The 24,452-nt window shown below is 36.2% G+C and overlaps 1 protein-coding gene across 15 annotated transcripts in view; it reads left to right on the top strand.

The window, feature by feature from the left end:
- Nucleotides 1–3,126: 3,126 nt before the first annotated feature.
- The window catches only part of SORBS2 (sorbin and SH3 domain containing 2), a 189,742-nt gene continuing 168,416 nt past the window's right edge, over nucleotides 3,127–24,452 (top strand). For 8 of the 15 annotated variants that reach the window (XM_087724501.1, XM_087724505.1, XM_087724506.1 and 5 more), the window contains exon 1: nucleotides 3,127–3,572. The gene's annotated coding sequence lies outside the window, so the exon portion shown is untranslated. Of the gene's footprint in view, nucleotides 3,597–24,452 lie in introns of all 15 variants that reach the window. The other 7 variants (XM_087724508.1, XM_087724509.1, XM_087724498.1 and 4 more) reach the window with 6 other exon arrangements.

A 24,452-nucleotide genomic window follows, 5' to 3' on the forward strand; every position in this document is an offset into this window, starting at 1 on the left:
GCAAATTCAAAACCCCATTAGGTAAGTTTTGGTCTGAGCATTGTCTCTTAGTTCAATTTATCTCTCACAAGGTTGTGAAAATTAAACTGAGGGAGCTTCTACGCACACTACCTTAAGAAGCCAGAGAAACATGTGATATAAATACAGGAATAAATATTTCCTTCATTGAATTGGGAGGTATTTGCAATTAGAGTTTTTTCCCCCATTTTATCTTTACTACTGTTACGTGAAGTAGTTTCCACTTATGTGTAAATTACAGGACAGCACACTAAACTTTCATGGCTAAAGTTCCAATCCAAAATTGTCTCTTAAACAATGCAAAGTTTCTATTCTTTTACCAAAAAGTTCATTAAGGGTTTCCAGTGTTTCGTAAAAGTAGTTGTAATTCCCTTCTTAATCAAACTCAGCTTAGCCATTTCTGAAAACTCAGCCATCTTCTCACTCAGTTCCTCCATCACTGATGTTTCTGTAGCCTTCCATTTTTAGGAAATAGATGCTATTAAATAAAATAAATATTATACTCTTATCAAACAGAAAGAGATATATATTTTCCATTGTACTTTGTTTAAAGGACAAAAGACAGGCAAGACTTGAATGCTTTGTTTTATGTTTATTCGTGTTTTATGATGTCATAAGTGAACAAATATCACATGGTTGGAAGCTATGGTAGATAACAAAAACATGATGATGATGTGATGATATATCCCTTTGTCTAGTAAACCCTTTCTCTCTTTTTGGATGAGGACTAACCTAGACATGGTTACTTTTAATGTTCTTTAAGATGAAAAAATTAGGCAACATTTGCAATAAAACTGTCATAGAGATGATTGTAGAAATAATTTATGCTACTTATATTCAGAAAAATGGATAAAATGAACTGATGATTTCTGGATTTGTGAATTTAAAAGATTTTTCTATTGTAAGAAAGGAACTATAATATGCATGGGAGGGAGGAGATAGTAATTGCTGTGTGTGAATTACTGCGCAGAAGATTTAAAGTTGCTTCTTTAGATAACTTTTCTTTTTTAATCCTTCATTTTTTTTCTTTTATTCTTTTACAATTTCTTTCTTTTTTACTTCTTCCTTTATAATTCTGTGGTTCTTTTAAACTAAATTAAATATTTTAATAAATAATATTTTTAACAAAAATTAAAAGCATCTACCGGTATTTCCTGCTGTTCATTTAAAGCTCACAATAGCTTATTTTTACCCAGAAATTAAAAATGATGAATTCACCTGCAGTCAACCTCAATTTTGATCCTACTTGTTTTTATTTAGCACAATGGGATTGTGCTATTTTCAGTCAGTATCTACATTATAAAAATGTTTGACATCACAAATAGAGAACATTTGCATTTTTGTCTAATCAGCAACAAATCTAACTTAAAACTTGCAAAACACCATGCAAGACCTTTTTCATTTCACTTTTCAAATTACGTAAGATAGCAGGACCACTGTTTTGGGATCTAAATTAAAGAGTTAGCTGCAAGGGCTGCAGAATGTTGCTCTGCCTTGCTGGATGCAGACTTTCAGTACTCCAATGCAGTGCTTCTCAACCTCAGCAACTTTCAGATACTGGCTGGAGAATTCTGGGAGTTGAAGCCCATACATCTTTAAATTGAGTCAGTTGAGAAACACTGCTCCAATATCTTCTACAAATGTCCGCATTTCTCAGGTTTCTTACAAATATCTCCACTTTGCCTCAACATTTTGGCAGTGTTAGAGGTGGTTGTTATATATTTTTGTGGAAGAACCTGGCTTCCTACATAATATAGAATTATTTATTCCTACCAAGGTTTCTTGAATTGTATGCAGTGGTTGTGTTCTCATATACCACTAAGCCATAAACTATGTTTTATGAATTACAGGTAATTCTTGACTTACAGCAGTTCATTTAGTGACCGTTCAAAGTTACTATGTCACTGAGAAAAATGACTTATGACCATTTTTCACATTTATGATTGCAGCATCCCCATGGTCATGTGATCAAAATTCAGATGCTTGACAACTGACTCATATTTATGCAGTATCCTAGGTTCTGTGATCACCTTTTGTGACCTTCTGACAAGCAGTCAATGGGAAAGCCACATTCATTTAACAAACATGTTAGAAACTTAAAAACTGTAGTGATTCACTTAACAACTGTGGCAGAAAAGGTCACAAAACGGAGCAAAACACACTCAACTCTCACTTAGCAACAAAAATTTTGGACTCAATTGAGGTTGTAAGTCAAGGACTACTTGTACAATGTTGTATTTTATACTAACTGTGATGCCATTTGATATTGGCTTTGTCTAATGTATGTTGCTGCTCCAATCTCATTTGGAAATTATTGTCATTTTGGACTATGTCTACTACCTGTGATGACTTATTAAAACCTTGCTAGGAGACAGTGGTGGCATTTAAAATATATTCTGATATATAGATCCAGCTATTGCAGAAAGAAAAAATGAAGTTTTCTTGCTGTATTCCTTTTAGGCTAGAAAACTTAGTATTAATTTCCTGAATTAATAAAGCCTTGTTCCTACTGATATTTCAATTACAGCAAGTAACTTATAGGTTAGGGCTGCTGGACAGCTCTTCCTTTTACCTTCCCTGCTAGCATGATTAGAACCAGGGAAGGGAATTGCAGTACTGCACCGATTCAGATTCCCTACTAATGCATACAGGTGCACTTCGATATAAACGATCAAAATGGCTTTCTAAATATTTTTCAAGTCACAGACCAGTTTTAGAGGAGAAAGGAATAGGAGAAAGGAAAAAGAAAAAGAGACCATTCCCTTGGCTTACACTGACTTTCCCTAACGGCGTTTTGTGCAGGCGAGACTGTTGCCCGACTCTGCCCCGCTTTAAGAGCCAGCGAGACCAAGCGCGCGCCGCAGAAAGGTCTGTGCGCGTTCTCCCCGCGTAACAATGAAGCCCAGCCGCATTTTACCTTCAGTGTTGACTGGAGCGGAGGGGGACAAGCCGCACATGATCAACCATGCTTGGGAGATCTGTCCGTTGGTTGTTGCCATGACTACAGAAAGCTCACGGAACCCAATGAGCTGTCTACAGGAGAGCTGAAAGGACCAGCCATTTTGCTGGGGGTTGGGGGGGGGGGAGAGGTTAGGAGACTGTAGCATATTATGCTGTGTTTACCGCGCAGTAAACAGCCACCAAAAAGGGGTGTGTGTTTGTGTGTATGTGATTTATTGTGTAGGGAGCTGAAGAAAGAAGCCTCTCCGCGCCTCCTTAGTAGAGCGCGGAATGTCTCCAAGCTGCCATTTTGACAAGCGGGCTCTCGCTCACCGGGAGAAAGGGTGGAATGCAGCGTGATCCGCTCTACGTCTCTCGGGCACATCGCTTTTTGCAGGCTGGGGCGCGCGCGCTTGGAGGCGCATCTTGAGGGCAAAAAGGGAGGGAGAGGCGGCGAGGCTCTTCCCCGCAATGCCCGTTGCCCTGCAAACGTGAAGTGGTGACCCCCAAAGAAGGGTGTTGCCGTTCCCCTTCCTTCCCTCCCCCACCCCCCCGTATATTGATCTTGCCCGGGGCGACTGCTAGTCGAGGAACAGACACACCAGCGGCGGAGGGTAAGCGAGCGAGCGACAGAGCAGGTGTGCAATTCACGACGGGCTCTGCCTTGCAGGCTTGGGCGGGGGGGCGGGGAGCCACTCAGGTTGGTGTGCACTTCCTATTTAACAGCTTGCTGGGCTGGGAGCATCTGGCTGAGGATTTAGTGAAAGAAAGCCCGCTGCTGTTCATGCGCGTCTGAACCGCTCTGGGAGCAAGGTAAGCTTTTGTTTGGGTGCACGGACTGCTTGCCGCGAAAGAGCTCCTAGGTGGTGCTTGGGGGAAGTTTTTTTTTTTAACCCTTTCGTAACGATTTTCCATTCAGTTGCAGGGCAATTTTCTTCCCGGACGCTGAGCAAGGGAATGCCCGCTTTCCATCTATTATTGTAAGCTAGGATTTGCTTTCTGAATCGGCTCCTGCCCGTTACATGTATCCTTCGTGTAGTGCAGTCGGCTTCTTCTTCTTCTTATAACTGTTCTCTGTACTTCGGGCGGGGGTGTGCGTCTGTGTGGATCAATATTTCCAGGATTAGAGAGACAGTTCAAAATCTGTCACCGAGTCTTTGCCTCCTTCCTTCTTGACATTTTGCCAAGCTTTGAGGTGGCTGTTGTAACAGTGGATTGAAGGCACACCACAACCCTCCTTCACTATTGCTCCGCTATTGTATTGTTACGATAAGTAGGTCATAAGGGAAAGCCGTGTTTGCACTAGTTTTCTGGACAAGGTGCCCCCATTGCTTTGTTTGATTAGTTTCTGATGCCCGTGCTGTTAAGAGGTGTCTAAGTGGGAGAAGCCTTCGCACCTTTCCAGAGAGCACTCACCTACCAAATTCATCTCCAGATGCATAATGCAGCACTTGTGTCCTCTCAGTTTGGAGTTGGATTGAAAGAAAAGGAAGCCACAGTGGCACATAATAAATTCAACCACATGTAAACTCCTCTGAAACCTATGTCAGATGGCAGAGTGTCTATCAAGAGCAGTGAGGGACAAAGGAAATGAAATATAAGCATGAAATGCCTACAGAGCAGTCCAAAGGAAACGATTCTGGCGTAGATCTAGTGTTACAGTACTTCTGTAGGCTTCTAGTTCCTGAAGGAATTGTTCTTGGAAAACATTTGTAAAATAGACTCCTAATAATAATATTCTCTTAACAAAGCAGAGATCAGGTAATGGGTACTTTAAAGCACAAGATAAAAATGTACCACGGTTTTCATTTATTTGGCAAAATGTCATCATTTTGGGCTGCTTGGAAAGAAAAGCTGGAATACATCCTCTATTCTAGAGTCTCATATCATTTGCCTTAAAAACCATGGATAATTTTAACCATTAATAATAGATTAAACATTAAAAGCGGCTAAGCCTGTGTCAGTTGGTAAATTAGTAACGAAGGGGCCTGATGTGCTTATGAATGAAGCAAGCTGTAAGGGTGTCAAAGTCCAAATGATTTTCAAATTTTATAGTATATTGAATACTTCTTATGCATATGAGTACTGAGAGGTTGTTGTACACAAAATTGGATATTTGCTTTCAAAGTTCTTAGCAAATGCATCCTCTGCCTCTAGTTCTATTAATTTCTTCCCAAGTTCTGAATTGAATCATTCTCTTGTTGCTTTTATTTGCTTTAAGGGTCTGTATGAGACTTTTCAAGTTTTTGCCTTATGTTCCATGATGTGAAATTCTTTTTTGTAGCACACTTTTAGGTGTGTTAGCACATGTTAAGAAGTGGTAGATTTATTTTTTACGAATAAGTAAAAAATGGAGCACTCTCTCCATTAATACGTAAAGATGAGAACAGTGTTTGCATGGGGATATTTTGATGATTTCTTAAGTTATGCAATGGTCTCAGACAGAATGAACATGTTTGAGTGTTAGGATTTTATCCACACAAGGAATAGGAAGCCTTGGGCTCCCCAGATACCTTTCCAATCATCTTTGCCAATTATTAGGGACTGTGTGCACTATTGTCTTGACATATGAGGGTAATATCAGGTGTCTTCCTGATAGATTGGACTGGAGGTATCTAATGGGTACACAATAATCCACAACTTACGATAAAAAAATTATATAGAAAAATATTCCAATAATTGCAGTATATCAAATTCAAATCCTATATAAAAGAAATTCAGGGCTCAATTTTTGCAACATATTCTCCTACCCAAGCTATAAAAAAGATTTGATGACACCTTCCTTTGGATGGGAGGCCAAGTAATGTTCAGATCTGTTATGAGGATTTCTTCTGTGCTAGAATTAACTCTCAAAAGTATAAAATTGCTTAGTCCTATTCTACATTTCTGGATTCTTGGAGGACCATATTTTCTCCAGAGATTAATTTATGCATTCATTTACATTATGTTACTTTCTGGGGTCCATTTGCCATCATTGTGGGAGATCTCTTTGGTATGTCAAATAACTTAGGGGCAGATACATGATATAATTCTTCTCCAAATTATCATGCCATTATGGCAGAGTTGAGGAGGATCATACTCATTTTCTATTAAATTTTTTAAAAATACAGATACCAATTGCTGCTTTTGACCTAAACTGCCTTCAGAACAAAAGGAATGGGAACAAATTGTTGGATGCAATAGATCAGGAATCTGTTAATTTGACTAATTGAAAGGTGGTACTGGACTTTTTTGCCACTATAGATTAATATATAGTCTTCTTGGATGCAACACAGTTCAGTGAAATGTGACTAGAGAGTAAAGAGAAGGAATGATTCTGCTATTCTTATTTTATATTTTGTTTTATGTGTAGAAGATGAAACATGCAGTCCTGGCTTCTTCATGCAATGACCTGCCTAGTGATCAAATTATCTTATGACTAGATGCTTCTAATTGCATGCAATATTGCTATACAGTGGTCATTGACGTACAATAGTTCAATGTCAACTCGTAAAGCATTTCCATGTCTGTTATTGAGTTGACATAGGAGGAAAGGGGGGAGAGTTTAGTAGCCATTTAGTAACCATTCAAAGTTTTAACCCCACTGAAAATAGTGTCCCATGACCATTTTTCACATTTACAACTGTTGCAGCATCCCCCTAGTCATGTGATCAAAATCCAACCACTTGGCAACTAACTCATATTTATGACGTTTGCAGTGTCCTGGGTCATGTGATCATCTTTAATGACCTCCTGTCAAGCAAAGTCAATGTGGAAGCCAGATTCACTTAACAACTATATTACTACTTTAACAACTGCAATGATTCACTTAACATCTGTGTCAAGAAAGGTCATAAAATGGGGCAAAGCTCACTTAACTGTCTTAGTTAGCAACAGAAATTTTGGGCTCAATTGTGGTCATAAGTCAAGGACAACCTGTATATTGTTTCCATGGACAGGCAACTTCCATTTCAAGGCAATTGTTCTCTGAAATGGACAAACAATAAAACAAAAACAAAACAAATAGCTGGCCTTTGTATGTGAATTCATCTTGTTTTTTTTTTAATCTGTAGCTCACTTGGAACAAAAGAATTCCAGTTGGTTTATTGTTTTTTCACTTTGGTAAATTTTGGGCATGTTTGCTTCATCTTGGCTCCAACACAAGGGAAGAGTTACAAGGAGAGGAAAATGGAATTTGTCAGCAAACAATCAAAACAACTCCTGCATTTTAGACTGGAATTAGCAGAGTTAGAAACCAAAAGTATCCTATTTCCCTATATATTTATGTGTGAAGTTTCTATATAAATACATAAATACAAACTTCCAGATAAATACTGTCCCATCAGATTTAATGAGGTGTATCTCCAGAGGTCGGTGGTTAAACAGCAAGCCCGCATTTGAGACCCAAGTGCTGCTGTAAGATGGAGTGAGATCCTATCATTCACTCCAGCTTCTGCTAGGAACATGAAAATGGCCCCCAACTGGGCATCCCCCAGGGAAAGGTGATTCACCAGCCAATCCTTTCAACCCAGAAGTGCTTTGATGCTTCCATGATGGCTATCTTCAGTATATCTGTCATTGTAGGGCCAAGGACTAGTAGATTGGAATTGTCCAGATATGGTCAACAGATTTTAGCACTTACATTTTACCTTATATCTTAGAACGTCAAGGAATATAATTCACCACATACATAAGTTCCTCAATATTCAAAACTGGGAGGTTCTTGACCATCTGTGCAGTACTTAGTTTTGGTTGTAATCAAATGCACAATCCACTAAGAATAACTTGTACCGTATTTCCCCGAAAATAAGACAGGTTCTTATTTTATTTTGACTCTGGAATAAGTGCTTGGTCTTATTTTTATTATTTTTGAGGTGTAGGAGGTGGAGAGCATGGTCACCTCATGGCTGCTGCTGTGTTGCAATATTTTCGTGGAGGGTTTATTTTAATGCACTCAAAAGCCCAATTGGGCTTTTTATCCAGGAGGTCTTATTTTCAGGGAAACAGGGTAGGAAACCAATTTTCTGAGTCAGTTTTAATAACAATCTTCCACATGGCCTGGCAGAACCAAAGTAGATTATCAGCTTACTTATATGTATACCTTGATAAGTTCCTTTTTTTAAATGGTCATTTATATTTTTTTCCATTTTTTCTTTTGGAGTCGGCATAACACTGACATTTAATGACATACCAATAATTACAGATATTAGCTGGTAAAAAATCTATAAAAGGGGAAATTGTGTAGCTTATAGCCATATAAAGTATTTGCTTGTCAATACTTTCAGCGTTAATTGATACTGATTTATAGAAAGTTGTCTGAAATCTCATTTTTCTAAGGTTTAGGTTGTACTGGAATTAGTAAATGTCTCTCTGGGGTGCTTCAAATGATCAAAATGCAGACCCAGAGAAAGATGGGCTAGATCTCCCATTCCTGGGAGGAATTTCTTTCCATGGAAGCACATTCATTTGTATAAATTTTCCATAGCTCTAGAGTCTGAAATTGCACAAGGTTTCAGCATGAAAATCTAGGCATTATGATTAATAATAGAATGTCAGAATGGTATAAAATTAAAGCATAAGAACCATAAAGGAAATAGTCAGATAATATATTCATGCATAGGCAAAAAGCTCCAATTGTTGATGTATCTGTGGAAAAGAGACCTCATAGAAAATGTTTGAGAAGTTGCAAATCATTTGAGATCCTGTTCTCCTATTGACAGAAATTTGGTGAATGGTTTCATGTAAGTAGAACACCAAGTAAGCAATGTCACCACTTAGTAGTAGTATCAATCTTACTAAATTCCGTTTCCAAAGTGACCACTTAGCCCCAATAAATTATTTTACAGGCAACAGGTTAAAAAACAAAGGAGGACAGAATGGACAAACAATACATGAAATCATTTAACCAGCTGGTGGAAAAAGCTACCAAAAATAATTCTATCAGAATTAGGAATTATTGAAACTTCATTTGACTCAAGATCAATACTTAGTAACTACATGTACATATCCATGTTATTTTAATGGCAAACATACTGATAATAGTCCTTCATCCTAGTATTATAGGAAGAGAGCCCTACTATCTCTGTTAGTCTATGGAAGCCAAAATGTCTAGTAGCAACTTTTCAAACTAATTATACTAAAGGCCTAGACTGTTAAGAGCTACAGTTTATTCCTTTAATTTGTTAATCTGTAAAAGTGCTACTAGATTGTTTTTGAGTTTTGGTATTTTAATATTAATGGCTGTGCTTAGCCTGCACCAGCTAAGTGCTATAAACTGTTGTGATAGCTAATATTAGGGAAAAATTAAACAGTAAAGTTGTTTTCCCATTATTTCCCATTTTATAGCAATTAAGATTTAAATATATGTACCTAATCAAAAGTCTTAATTATATTACATGCTTGATCTAGGGGTAATGCTATATATATTTGAGGTGAATATTTCCATTATTATTCAGAATCATTGTTTTCTTCATATACAACCTGCTGTGCTGAAAACAAAAGAAAAAAATTGATGAATTCACATTCAGAAAAGATATCCCAATGACATTTAACAATAGAGCTTAAATTAGTGGCTATATTTGGATAATTCTGCATACACTGATTTTGTGAGTTTACCTTTGGCATCCATATTGAATACATATATACAGTACACACACACACACACACATACACACACAAACACTCATGTATGCATGCATGTATGCATATATGTATGCATTGCATACATACATTCATATGCATTTAATATGCTAGAGTAAATAATATGCATTGGCTGATTAAACAAAAAAAGCAGGGACATTAGACTGGAAAGGTCAAAAAACATGCCAGAGAAAGTTGATGGCAAAGCAAATCCATACTGTTGCCAAAAAAACTATGTGGATGTTTCCAAGAAGTTGAGCAGACTTCAAGCTCAAAACAGAGCAGACTTTACCTTTTTTTTTCTTTCAGTCAATTATGTCCAATGCTTGAACAAGACTTTAACTTACCTTTATGTAATTCCCAATTGAAGGGATAGATCTAACAGTAAGATTGAAGAAAACCATACATTGGCATCTCAAGCATTTTGTTTGCATAAATAGAAAGGTTTTTAATGTATTCTTCTAACTGTTATCACATCATGGCTCAAATACAAATGGCAAAGTTGTTTCACACACCCTGTCCTTGCTTAGTATTCATTGATTTAAGGTCGTATTAACAATTCCTGTAAAATGCTTATTGTTCAGTAGATTACAGAAGCATGTGATTGATATATGTGTGCAATCCACATAGTAGACTGCTTTAATACATTTTAATATTTTGATTAAACAGAAATCAACTTTAACTAGAAAAAAGATGATCATCTCTATGTCTGCCTCTGTATATGTACAAATGAATAGCACCTGTAAATATATCCTTAGAAGTTGTTGTGTAATTATCTTGTATAATTTATGCTGGAAATATCACATTATTCATTCAGTAATGTGGTTTGTGGAATTAGTAATCAAAACTCAGTCAGTTTGAGTTTCCATATGTAGCTCTTCATGCTGCTCAGGAGAGCTTAATACAGTCAAATGGGGAACGTCCTTAGTCACTAGAGAAAGTTTGTCATGTTTGAAGAGTTACAGCTGCTGAACATGGACAATAGAAAATTGAAGCACTGTTTTTAGATGCATTTGGTAAGATTCTAAAGCTGTTAGTATATTTCATTCTAGTTCTATTGTAACACACATATTGCTGCTATAAAAAGCTGTTGTTTTCATGTGTGATGCTTAAGTCATCTTATCTCTATTTTATCTTCAATGTGAGACTAACTATATTGCCTGAGATGCACATGCAACTTGTGTTCCAGTATGTATAACACTTGTAGATGTAAAAATACAAAAAAAATGATCCCTTGTTGTTCTCCGTAGCTTTTCATTTGCATCTTTCTTATCAGTTAGGCACAAAGATATTATGCATGAATTAGAATGCAATTCTTTTTTCTCATCGGTGTGATCACTTGTACACATCAACAGACTTGAAAAGGATAAAACATACAAAATGTAGCTCTATAATCATTCCAAAATTAAGTTCAGATATAATTTAGAAAGTTAAAGTGGATAAGCCATAGAGAGTATTCTTGAAATGTTAACAAAATAGAATTGGTATACCTTCACCTCTGCCCATTTTTCCATTACTGATGCCCTTAAAAAGGTAAATGTTCCCCTCGCATATATATGCTAGTCATTCCGACTCTAGAGGGCAATGCTCATTTCCATTTCAAAGCCAAAGAGCCAGCACTGTCCAAAGATGTCTCCGTGGTCATGTGGCCAGCATGATTAAACGCTGAGGCTCATGGAACGCTATTACCTTCCCACCAAAGGTGGTCCCTATTTTTCTACTTGCATTTTTACATGCTTTCAAACTGCTAGGTTGGCAGAAGCTGGGACAAGTAATGGGAATAATGTTACGCGGCACTAGGGATTCAAACTGCCGAACTGCCAACCTTTCTGATCGACAAACTCAGCATCTTAGCCACTGAGCCACTGTGTCCCTTATTGATGCCCTTACTAGGCATTTATTTAGTTTAAGTAGTTATTGTAGAATGACTTCAGGAACCCTGTACGCTCTTCAAAAAGAACAGCTATGTGTGATGAACACTTCAACATCTGTAGCCAGATTCTGATCCTTACTACAAATGTAAAGATGCATGCCCATAAGTCCTTTTTTTATTCCTGATGATGTAAACTTATTGTGGAGTGCTTTAGAAGACTTTTTAAAATTGTATTTTAGGAGTCATTTTATAAATAAAGTGTCCTGTAACTGGATTTGTCATGGTAATTTCTGCACAATCTTTAAACAAGCTGAGAAAAGGGCTTTAATTCCAATTACAGTTGCACAGACTAGCATCTGATTCATAAAGCTATTAGCTGATTTATGATTGGGCTTAAATACAATTCCCAGACTGGGAGGCAGATAAGGTATTCTCAATGCTATTAGCCTGAAGAGAAATTTCTGTCAAAGCCTGCACTTGCTTGAACAACACAAGGCAGCATGAAATATAGTAACACTGTGTGGCATATCATGGGAGGAAGCATAGAAAGTTAACTGCTGTATAATACAATGGCATTTTTCTGACAGTAAAATTCAAATGCCTGGAAAGGTTTAGCTTAAAGTTTAACATCTGCTATGTATGCACTTGACAATGCTTTGAAGTCCGGTTACTGAGTGTTAATAAATTTTCTGAAAAGTTCAGTGAATCCAACTGGAGAAATGATTTCATGTTAAAATATACCCAATAAAAATATGCCTAACTGAACTAATACTTTTGAATTTTAAAAAATGACTTTCACTCTGGGTGTCAGTAACTATAGGTATCTACTATTATGTTTCTGTGTATTTCAAATTATTCAATTACTCCCAATATTTAAAATGAGCATAGGAAGGACATACAAATTATTTTTTAATATTTGATTTTTTAAAACATTCTGATGGTACTATGAGATCATATTGCAAAGAATATAAAGCACAAATCCTATGTGGCTGTAACCATTCTACTTTAGAGATATCCCCAAATTTCAATTTTATGTGTTGTAGGATAGGTATGTTTTTAAATTAAGAATTGCTTGCGAATCTGGGACTGAATTTTTTCAATATACCCGATGCCATTTCCTGTTTGCTAGTGGGTGGAGCAGCTTTGACCTTGTAGGATGTTAACATTTCTGGAAAAAAAAATAAACATCAGCTGGACAACACCCTTATAGCATTTAAGACTTGTTGGACTAAGAAAGGTTTTGTTGCTCAGGAAGATTGTAAGCCTGAGGCCTTATTTAAAAAAAACAGCTAAACTAAATGAAAGACTACCTTTCCTATGTGTGTTTATACAACCACTTGCTTGTGATAACTGCTTCTGAATTCTCAACAGGTAATGTGCAGTTGTATGGACAGCTGCAGATCTCTTTTTCTAAGCCATTCAGTCAAAAACTTCCTTAAGAATTCCGTTTGTATTCAAATCTGTTTATGTTCAGGATTATGTCATCTTTTTGTTGTACCTAGTCATGCTTTGTTGTATCTGGTCCTGTCTTCCAAATGACTGTAGTTCTCCATGACAATCAAAACAAAATGGGGAAAATGAAACTGCTATTCCTTCTCCAGGAAGAAGATATTCAATACTGACTGCCCAGTATCATTTCATATGTATCCTTCATTTCATATTTCATTTCATATTTAATATTTCATGGCTATTCAAGCAGCAGTCACATTCCTCCATCCAGTGTTATTTCCTTGAAATTTAATTTAGTCTTCCTACTCAGTGGGAAGGACATGATTAATTAGCAATCCCAAGGCTCCTCTTGAGGTATGAACATTTGCCCGTCTCTTCTCAGTCAAAAGGAAAAAAGACATACACGTATCTTTTAGAGTATAAGACGCACATTTTTTCCTCTAAAAAGAGGCTGAAAATCTGGGTGCGTCTTATACACCGAACACAGCATTTTTTGCTTCTTGAAGTCCTGCCCCTTCACCAAAATGGCTGTGCATAGCCTTATGGACGCTTTCAGACAGCTCCTGGGAGCTGGGGAGGGCAGAAATGAGCAAAAAACAGGCCATTTTTGCCCCCCCCCCCAGCTCCCAGCAGCACTCTATAAGCCTCCATAAGGCTATGCATGCAATTTTTTTTTGACAAAAAACAGCCCGTTTTTGCAAAAAACTGACTGTTTTTTTCTCATTTTTGCCCCCCACCCCACCCCTCCAGGAGCACTCTGCAAGCACCCCCCCACCAGGCTATAGACCTGTTTTTTCAAAAAACGGGCTGTTTTGGGGAGGTTTGCAGAGTGCAAAAACTTTTTTTCCCCTTTCAGAAAGCTGTTTACTTAGAGTGGTTGATGAGAATTACATCGATCAAGTGCTGTCCCAGCAGAAACAAAGTTTTAGGTGCTACCGGATGTCAGCTATTTCCTTCTCCAGCACATGGATAAATACACCTGGAAACATCTACCTACCTACCTATCTACCTACCTACCTACTCACTCTCTCTCTCTCTCTCTCTCTCTCTCTCTCCCTACCTACTGTATTTCTCTCCCCCCCACCTCTATCTACCTATATACCTACCTACTCTCTCCCCTCCTACCTATCTATTGTATTTCTCTCTATTTTTATCTCTCTATCCCTCTTCCTACCAACCAACCTACTCTCTCTCTCCCTACCTATCTACTGTATTTCTCTCTCTCTTTCTCTCTCTCTATCTCTCTACCTACCTATCTACCTACCTACCTACTCTCTCTCCCTACCTACCTACTGTATTTCTCTCTCTTTCTCTCCCTCTCTATCCGTCTATCTATCTACCTACTTTTTTAAAAAAATTGCCTCTTCAAAACCTGGGTGCGTCTTATACTCTGGTGCGTCTTATACTTCAAAAATATGGTATATACTTTCAATAAGTGTTTCAAGATAATATGCCCTGGATTACAATTAATTATACTCAGAAGTAAACAAGATCCATCTGGTTTCGTTTTTGCTTGCAAGAGTCAAAGTATCATCTGACACATTATTAAATATTGTATGTATTATTACAATCTTTAATAATGAAAAGTAACTTCATCATTTAAATTTTTACTTTGAATCCCAAAAATGTAACATCTGCAGTGGCCATTCTAGTGGATAAGTATTTTTGTTAATTTTTCCTCTTGGGCTGAAATGTTCTATATGTGAGTATTGAAACATACTTTAGTGAAGAAGCATTGAATAAAATTATATTCAGAACTATTTATGATAGCAAGATTGAAGTGATTCAATACTGAAAAACCTTTCATACTATTCCCATCTTTCATTTTATTCCCATCCTTCAATTTATTATGTTAAGCTTCTTATTTTGACAATAGCATGAATCTGTATAAAATATTAGTGATGTTGTTAAAGTTTAGAAATAAACAATTCAGTTAATACCTACTTCAAAAATATGTTTAGATATTTGGCTGAAAGCTTTCATGCTAATTCTAGAGGTTGCCACTTTGGATAAAAAATTAAGCTGTGGCCTTTTTTCTCCCTCTTGTGACAAAATTACATAAATTAAACCTGGGACATTTTATTAAGATAATTTCAGGGAAGTTGTACAGAAAACCTGTTTATTTGCATTTTTTTAAAAATACCCTACTTTATGCATCTTGTATTTTTGTACATTTCTGTGTTTAGTGAGCATTTTCCATGTTTGTGATATTCTAGGTAAAGTGTTGCTGAGAATAACCAGAAGAATAAGTTCAGAGTGGGATATAGTGCAAGAATAGCCTTTATATTTTGGATTGGGGCAATTTGCTAAATTCTATACATGTGCTACGTGCCTATTTAGTGATCTCTCTCTCTCTCTCTCTCTCTCTCTCTCTCTCTCTCTCTCTCTCTCTCTCTCTCTCTCTCTCTCTCTCTCTCTCTCTCTCTCTCTCTCTCTCTCTCTCCTCCCTCTCCCTCTCCCTCTCCCTCTCCCTCTCCCTCTCCCTCTCCCTCTCCCTCTCCCTCTCCCTCTCCCTCTCCCTCTCTCCCTCCCACTCTCTCTCTCTCTCTCTCTCACACACACACACAGTGATTGTAGTATATTATATACTACACACATACACAATTATCAAAAACTCTAAGCTTTTTCTGCTTAAAAGTTTAAGAGAACAGGAAAAAAGAATATTTTTAGCCAGTTACTTTTGCTGTGTGTTTCAGAATAGATTAACTTAACACATAACAATATGTTAAGGTGTAAAGACACAATCTATTTTGGATCAAGCCTTATTTTTTCTTTTAATTATATACAATAGGCATAGAGTGGCTATACTCGGGCAAAAAAATGGAAAGCTAAGATAAACTTTTAAAATTAAAGAATCAGATGAAGTCATTGTATTTTCTATGTTATATGACTAGTTGAATCCAAAACAGAAAAAGAAATAAAATTGAAACATCAGTTTTTTAAAGTACAGTCAACATCTATTTGGTTATAGTAAACACAGAAAAAAAGGAAACAGTAATCAATCACTGCTAATATACATAATTATATTAGTTATAATCATTTCAGTTCCATTCATCTCTTTATTTTATTGCTAGTTTCCTAAATCTCCCTTACTTTAATTATTTAGCCTTATGAACAACTTATTTATGTATACTGCCAGCTGCCAAGAAAACCTAGAAAAAATGCTGTGTCAGATATTTGCATCTTGATCTGAGAACAGCTAGGAGCTATAAAACTCTGTGGACCTGTCTATCCAATTCTTTAAAATAGGGGAAACTTCTGATATATATCCTGATAAAAGAGGCAGTAGAAAAATACGTGATCAGCTTGTCTCTATCCTCCTGCTAGCTTCAAGGACACACTTGTCTGGTGAAAGGAATCTTTTTATAGCAATCCTCTGATACAGCTGAGAGGAGTATGTTGAAATGAGCCAAAGTAAATGCCTTGCACTGTTCTCCTCTCACTATATTAGTTCAATAATTAGATAGTTTCAGTCTGACTGCTGGACAGCTCAGGTGGATATTTATAAACCCAAGTCTGTTCCTGTTGTAAATCTGTCTTGGAAATGTTTGATCAGAGATTTAGCATTTTGGTATCCCATGGATGTCAGCACTTCTATGGATAAGCTACAGCTCTAATTTCTTACTAGAATCTTTATTCCATTTGGAATCTGCATCATCCAAAAAATACTAGAGGATGAGATTTAGCATTTTTCATCCCTAAATTGGCGAGATGCAGCCAGATTGGATTTTCCCCCTTAAGTGGCCTTCTAACTTAACATAACATTAGTTGCACCCAGAAACCATATTTGACTTTTCCGGCAGATATTAAGCTGTAGCAGTTGAGAGCAATGTTGATTTTGGTGATACATGTTGGCAATGCAAGATGCCTTAGTTATTGTATTATGATTATTTTTAATAGTGGGTTTTACCTTTTTTCTTTGGGTTTTATAAATTTTCTCATGATTTTTGTGTGAAATAGGTAGACATATACATTTTCTAGATAAATAAAACAATAAATTAGAACCACATTGGAGAACTGCTAAAATTAATTTCAACAATTTGGTGTATATAGTTTTCAAATCCAATAATGAGTAATAATAATGTTACTAACCAATGCATGTAAAGACTTTTTATTCCTGTTATTTTCATAACAATTAATTAGCATATAGATAGGCCTTAAATTGTTTATTAATTAACTGTGTGTGTATGTGTGTATGTGTGTATGTATGTCTCTTTGTCCGTCTGTATAAAATAGGGCTTACTAAGCTGATTGTTGTACTGTAAAATTGATATAATACTTTAATAATGGGGCCAGTAGATGGGTCTGTCTAGCACCCTTATAATTTGATACTACAGTAGTCAGATGAACATAAATTAATGTGGTCACTTATAAAAGAAAAGTTCACCTTATAATTTCCTTTTAAGTGACAACATATTTTTGTCCAGGGAATTATCTTCAAATTTCTTCCACTATCAATTTCTCAGTATTGAGTTTAAAAAAATTAAAGTCAAAAAAGAGACCATAATAACATTTAATTAGATTTACTCATATGTTGAAGGAGTCCTACTCCAGGGTAGAATGGCCTGGCCTAAACTCTGCCTGTTCAATACTGGTGATCATTATTCTTTCAACTTCCAATATAGAAAACTTGGATGAATGTTCTGTAGCTTCTTCAAGTGAATCAGGCTGTATTTGATTTTTTTGTAGTAAATATGTCTCATTAAATAATTCAGGAAATGAATATACTTATCTTTTGATTATTATAATTTATCACCTTTTAAGAAATTGGATGGTTATTGTTAATCCTTGATCTTTGGGCATACAAAGAGTTTGACTTACATCCCCACTAATTAATGATATTTTAAAATTAAATTTATAGGAAACTTGTTATCCTCAGTGTCAGCAAAGTCAGGAGATTCAGCCAGTTCAAATGAGTATAAAAATGTATTACAAGAATCTGTACTACTAACAGTCAAGGGAAATTAGCAGGAATTAAGAATAGAAAGTAATTCAAGGTGGACTGGACTTATATCTCTTATGAGTGCAGAGGCTCATGATTGATTGTCTTTTAGAACTCTTCATAGGGCTCAACCTGGTCATCTCTTACAACCAACAGTTTTTCCTGCCTTCAGTTATTACTGAAGTGTTAATATGTGAAGTAGTTATTGACAACATGATGAGAACCTCTATGCTACTTACTTGGGCAAAGGTTCACTCTCCCCATATATAATAATCTGAATAAAATTTCCCTATAATTTAGTGTGATATAACAGATTACACCAATGTTATCCTTCAAAGATCTCCCAACTTTGTTTGTTTTTGTTCTATGACGATGGTGTTTATATATTGAAAACAAGACAAAATTCCATAGGTAATTCTAGATTTAATGTTGCAATCTGATTATTACCCTGCCACTTGTATTTTATTATTTTCTTCTACCATATTAAAATTGCCATGTTCTGGTATATTACTTTCATTTTAAAATGGTCTTTCCCATTCAATCTATTTTACAATTTTTCAAGTGTTTTTCCTCTTTGAAAACTGTTCCTTTCTATCTTATTTTTTCCTGGTAGTATTTTTGAACTCACATGATTATCACATATAATTGAAGTTACTACTGTTGGGATTGTTTTCCATAGATCTGAAGTTTCCCTGACTGTAGATGCTTCCTCATCTGAAAAAGCCCAGTGGGTTAAGTTCCTTCATAACAGCTTCTCTAAACGAAGTATAGGAGGTTTGGGGGTGGGGGAGGAAGGAAGATATGAGATAAAAGACAAATGATTCATGTCATGCTTATCTTATACAGAGTACATGCCAGAGCATCCCACTCATTAAAATTCCATTGAAATGCTGCCTTTCTTTAAAATTAATTTCAGAAGAAAATGTTCTTCCATCAAGTTGGTTAAACATGAGTAGAAGAAAGATGCAGAATAATTTCTATCAACATTCTATTTCAGATTTAGAATTGAAGAAGATTGGGGATCTTCAGCTTTTTTCTGCCTATCTTTGGGCTCTATCAGAATCTCCATCAAAGAGTTAAAAACAAAAATCAAGATGATGATCATGTGATTGATGCCTTTCTCCTTTATGTGGTCATCATAGATACCTACAAGAAGGGGTGTGGGCTTCAATCACATGATTTCATCCACCATTTTGACCTTCCTTTTACAGATACCCCTAGTGACAGGATTATCTCCTTCTTTTCATTTCTACATCCAGTGGATTGAGTGAGAAAGCAGAGAAGCAGCATCACAGTTGCTTTTCTCAGCTTTTAACTTCCAAAAGGAATGACATGAGAAGAGAGGAGCATCCAGACTGGTGGAGGAATGACAACTCCTTTGGCTGTTGTGTATATGCCCAGTTGCTAAGGGAGGCTTGCAGCATTCCTGAAGAATGCACTTTGAATCGCCTTTTCAAATTAAGTCTGTCTTTTCCATGAGTGAACTGTGTGGAGATAATTGTTTCCCCTCCAAAACATTCTTGTTTGAATTTGCTGTAAGTTCTAATACATAAAATGCCATTTGGAAGAAATGAACCATTTTATATTTATTCTCTTGATGAATCAAAGACTTTCCTAATTTACCTTGTATGAGGTTTCCAAATTTGGTCCATAAAATTGCTTCCAATATTTGTAAAAGTAGCTTGGCTGGATGATTGTCATCAATTAAAAATCTATGTAGTATGTGTATTAGAAATTCATGAGTACTTTTGAAACATGATCATTGGGGCTATTTGTAAATATTGGGACAGTTAGTGTCTTCTAGAGGTTTTCTACTAGTTCTACAATTCCCAGGCAGCATGAGAATCTGGCCTTAGAATTCCATATTTGTGATCTAGGACGATTCCTAGTTGATGAATGGTGAATTATTGTGTTGTGAATAATAAAAATAGCAGCACAGTAGCAGGCTTAATAAATAGCAAAATTTATTTGTGATCATTCAAGTAATAGCTTACTGGATGAATACGGATTAATTAAGGCCAATGTTCTGTTTTCATCAGCAGCCAGATATCTTTCTGACATTGTCCTGAGGGAAATCCACCCTCAGTAATGAAAACTGTAGGTTAATGAAAGTATTCAATACCAGCGAAGAGACAAATTGAGAGTTCAACTATTAACAATTGATGTATATCATATTAATAAGTTGATTCTCTTTGAAAGCTGGGCAATCTGGATTCTTGAACTAGTTTGTTGTCACTATGATACAATATCACTAAAGGCAGAACTCTTCACTATAAGAATAAATTTGGACCACTCATTTAAATACATAGAAGGGTGTAAAAGATTTACTGCTAGGGAGCAGTTAACCCTGCCCATGATATTAACACAACTTTCAGAGTCAGCAACTTTTGCTTCTTCCCTCCCACTCTCCCAAATCTTCATATTGCAACTATTTTGCTCTTACTGTCTCTATATAGGGACCAGTGAGAACTTTGCTTTCTATTTTCTGTTTTCTTACATCCTAAATTCAATTTATGAATCACACTTAAGTATGTTCTTTAGGCTACCTTTTCATAAGGCTGGATTTCTATTCTTCCTAACTTTTTCTGAGAGTAAGCTTAATCAAATGGGGATAGATTGTTGTTTTGGGAAAAGATGGGTTGTTTTGCTTCTCCTTTCTATTTTGTGATAGTGAGCTGGTTACTTAAAATTCTACTTAAATTTACATTCCAGTGAACACTAACACAATACAGAAATTAGACAACCAGATCAAGAGAACTCTCAGTGACCTCACTAAGAAAGATCAAATTACCAAAGAGGAACAATGGCAGATGAACACATCTTCCCATGCTTCTATGGATGCTCCAAAATACACAAACCAGACATATTACAATGATATATCCAGCAATATCATTTCCATGGACCCCTACCTACAACATCACAAAAGAAATAACAAAAAAACTTGTCACCTCATAAAAGGAAACAAACTCCACACTACAGTAACTTCAAATCTGCAACCACACTTCTCCACAGCACACCTGACTTAAATAAATACAAAAAGATTGAAACACCCAGGATTTTGAATCTTATAAACCTCTAACTACATACTTCCAATTTGATGGACAAACTTAATAAATTAAAGGTACACCTATGGGATCATTGCTTTCAGGACTTATATGGATGTCATTATCGATGTCTAAATGCCATTGCACTTCCACAAATATAACCCAAAGTATGGATCAGACATGTAGATACAACTTCACCATAATAGAAAAGGACCAATTAGAGATAATATCTTCAAAGGAATTACCAAAGAAGTTTACCAAAGAAGAAGAAGAAAATAATTCACTTCCTGGATATCCTGATCAGTAGAGGCCACAATGGCAAAAGAGAAACACAAGTGTACAGAAAAACCACCCATACTAACCAGGTGTTCCACTACCAAAGCAACAACCCAGTCTCCCTCAAGAGAAGCTGTGCAAAAACTTTATTTAGATGAGCATAAATTCATTACAGCAATCCTGAACAGAGAAAAAGGAAACAAAACATCTATACAACATATTCCAACAAAATAGATATCCAGACAACTTTATCAAACAGTGCTTGACCAATCAACCTAATACAGCACAACCAAAACACGCTCTAAAAAGAATAGCATTGCTATACATCAAGAGCATCTCAGAAAGCACCAACAAATTACTACAACCACATGGAATCAGCATAGCAAACAAGCCAACTAAAGCCTTTAAAACATTCTAAGTAAACCAAAAGACCCAGCATCCCTAGAAGAAAAAACAAGTCATGTACAATATAGATGCCTGCAACGGCCACTATGTAGGACAAAAGGCAGAAAATAGGCAGAACACCTCCATAAACACCAATTAGCAGTCAGAAGATATGATGAAAGCTCTTAATTTCACAACATATGGACAGAACCTTAACCATAGTTTCTGCTGGGAAACTGTGACCATCCTCCTAGACCAAGCCAAATCCAAAAATGCTAGGGAATTTATAGAAATCTGGCACTCTGACAAATTAGACATCAATAAAAACATAGACATAAACTATATATGTATACTATGCAAAAGGAACAATCAACAAGCCAAAAAAGGAACTAAAGGACCAAAACACCTCCCCACCAGCAATCAACACCCAGATGAGTAGATTTACTCCAAGATTAACATGAGACCAACAATCAAGTAAACAATACCCCAATCAAGGAACTCCAGACATGCCAACAATAAGCTGCCCAAGCAAAGTACCTCTAAGACCACCCCAACAAACACAAACAGGCAAGCCACTAAAATAGAAACTGAGAGCAAATCTCTAGCTTGGGTAATGTCTGCAAGAAAACAGCCAGGCTCAGAGCATCAAGGACCCTCTCATTCCAACCTTGCACTACAAATATTCTCATTTATTGACATTCTATACTTAGTCCTCCCTTGTTGAAAAAGAATAACAACATATAAAGAGAACTGACCTTGTTGAATATAAAAAGCAGTGATTTGGCAGCATCTCCAGCTATCTTATTAAACAATAGGTTTCTGTTCTGCATTTCCTGTGAAAATGCCAGTAAGCTGATTCACCCTGTACAGTTAAAAAAAGAAAATAAACTATTAAATATTTAAGATGAAGGAGAATAACAACGTCTTTTGTTAAAGTGCTATAATGGCCTTCAAATTTCTCCAGTATCAGAGAGAAAAAGAAAACTTTATGAACCTTTGAAACGGATCACTATAAAACCTGGATAAGAATTCCAATTTGTCAAGTTTTTATTATTTCCAGAACTATATTGCACACTTGTGAGCCACTCCTATCTCCTACTGATGAATTGTAAGAGTTTTTCTTCAGCCTTAAGGGAATTATAATTGCATACAACTTTCCTACTTTTTTTGGAACTAAGAAATTACTGAAATTATTGCTTGCTTTGGGAGAAAATATGCTTTGATTTATTTTTGAAAAAATCTGATGCAAGGTAGGAATACTTGTAGGCATCTTGCCCAACATATTAACACTTATATACACTACTTTTCTTTAGAAAGTCAATGTGGTATTTCTTTACATCTTCACAACAAACTTGTGAGTTAAGGTTAAACTAAGTGTAATTTAATTCACCTGTTGGCTAAGTGTAATGCTTTTTTCAGGGATAGTTTTGAGAATCATGCAATTGTGTTGTATAAATCATGGATCTTCATTTTTAAAAAGTGAAATCTACCAGTTATGAATTATTGGACAAGTGGCTAAAGCTGAATGTCCTAGATCAATTTTGTAATCTTAGAGGATTAGAGAAGATAGTTACATACAAGAACTGTTGTAGAGGGTTGAAGCCTACTTGCTAACGAAAGGGCAGGTGCCAAAATGTCTGAGACAAAGAAAGAGATAAATTCCTATCTGTATAAGCCTTTCCTTAAGCTAGAAATAGAACATAGTAGGTTGAAAATAGAATATTATGTCATATTTGCAAGATTCAGTTATTGTAATTGTATAATAAAAATAGCATTAGGACTCCTAGTTTTGCTTCTTGTCTGGATTATCTCAAAAGGTTGATATCAATCTTACAAGTCTGAAAGTACATTTCTGCTCCCTTTCCTTTACAATCCAAGAAACCATGGAAGGGCCCTTCTGAGAAGTTTGCCATGCCTTCATTCCTTCTGGGGGCTCAGCTGCCTCTTATCTGACCGTTGCTTAGACTGTGGCTTCTTTTTTTCCTCTTGTCTCTCAGGGATGTTCTCTCAGACTATTACAAAAGAGTACTAAAATATGCTTTAGAAGCTTGTTGGCAGGTTTGCCATCCTGCAATCTGGTTATCTTAAAATTTCCATTTTAAGGGATTAATATGGGCCCTTTGGTGTTAGGATTTTGAGGCAGTTGAGAAGCAGTTCTGAACCTATCTAATAACACTGGCATGTGTGAGAACTTTGATTTCTGGCTTTATGCAATTCTACTAAAAACTTCACACCACAACTTTTACTCTTTGCCGTGCTGCAACTACTGATTTTATGGGCAGATTATTTCCCTTGTTGACTGACTTACTGACTATATTTATAATCTACTCAATCTACAAGGTGTCTAAGTGACTAACAAAGAAACATAGCTGAACTATTGCCCATTTCCTGATGCCTAGACTGAAGGCAAGCATTAATCATTTCTCAAGGAAAGTATCATGGTTGTGGTGTTTATTTGTCAGTTGAAAAATGCAAGTAGCTTCACAGGTACTCACAATATTGTTTCAGGGTTACAAGCTACCTTTTTTGTATGTGAACTGCCCACTTAGTTTTCTGGTTTGTCTATCTCTCTCATCCTATAGATAATCTTCAATTTACAATCATAATGGAGCCTACCCATTATAGTCAGAAGTTGTGATAGTTGTAAAGCAGATCACCAAATGACTAAATAGATCTATTTTATGACCTTTTTTATAATGGGTGTTAATTGAGCACAGTCATTAAGTAAACCCATTGTTTAGTAAGGGTTGATATTGCTGAAAACTGAAAGTAAATGCTGGTTTTCAGCAAAAATATTGTACAACTTGGCAGCATGATTGTGGCAAACTGCAAACAGCGGTAATCAAAGCCAGTTGCCAAGACATACGGTTACACTACCATGGGATGGCAGCCAACATAACTTCAGTAC

Source organism: Thamnophis sirtalis, unplaced genomic scaffold, assembly GCF_051295495.1.
Source record: "Thamnophis sirtalis isolate CommonGarterSnake01/CBP01778 unplaced genomic scaffold, rThaSir2_p1.2 scaffold_10, whole genome shotgun sequence".
In the NCBI taxonomy this organism is placed as follows: Eukaryota; Metazoa; Chordata; class Lepidosauria; order Squamata; family Natricidae; genus Thamnophis; species Thamnophis sirtalis.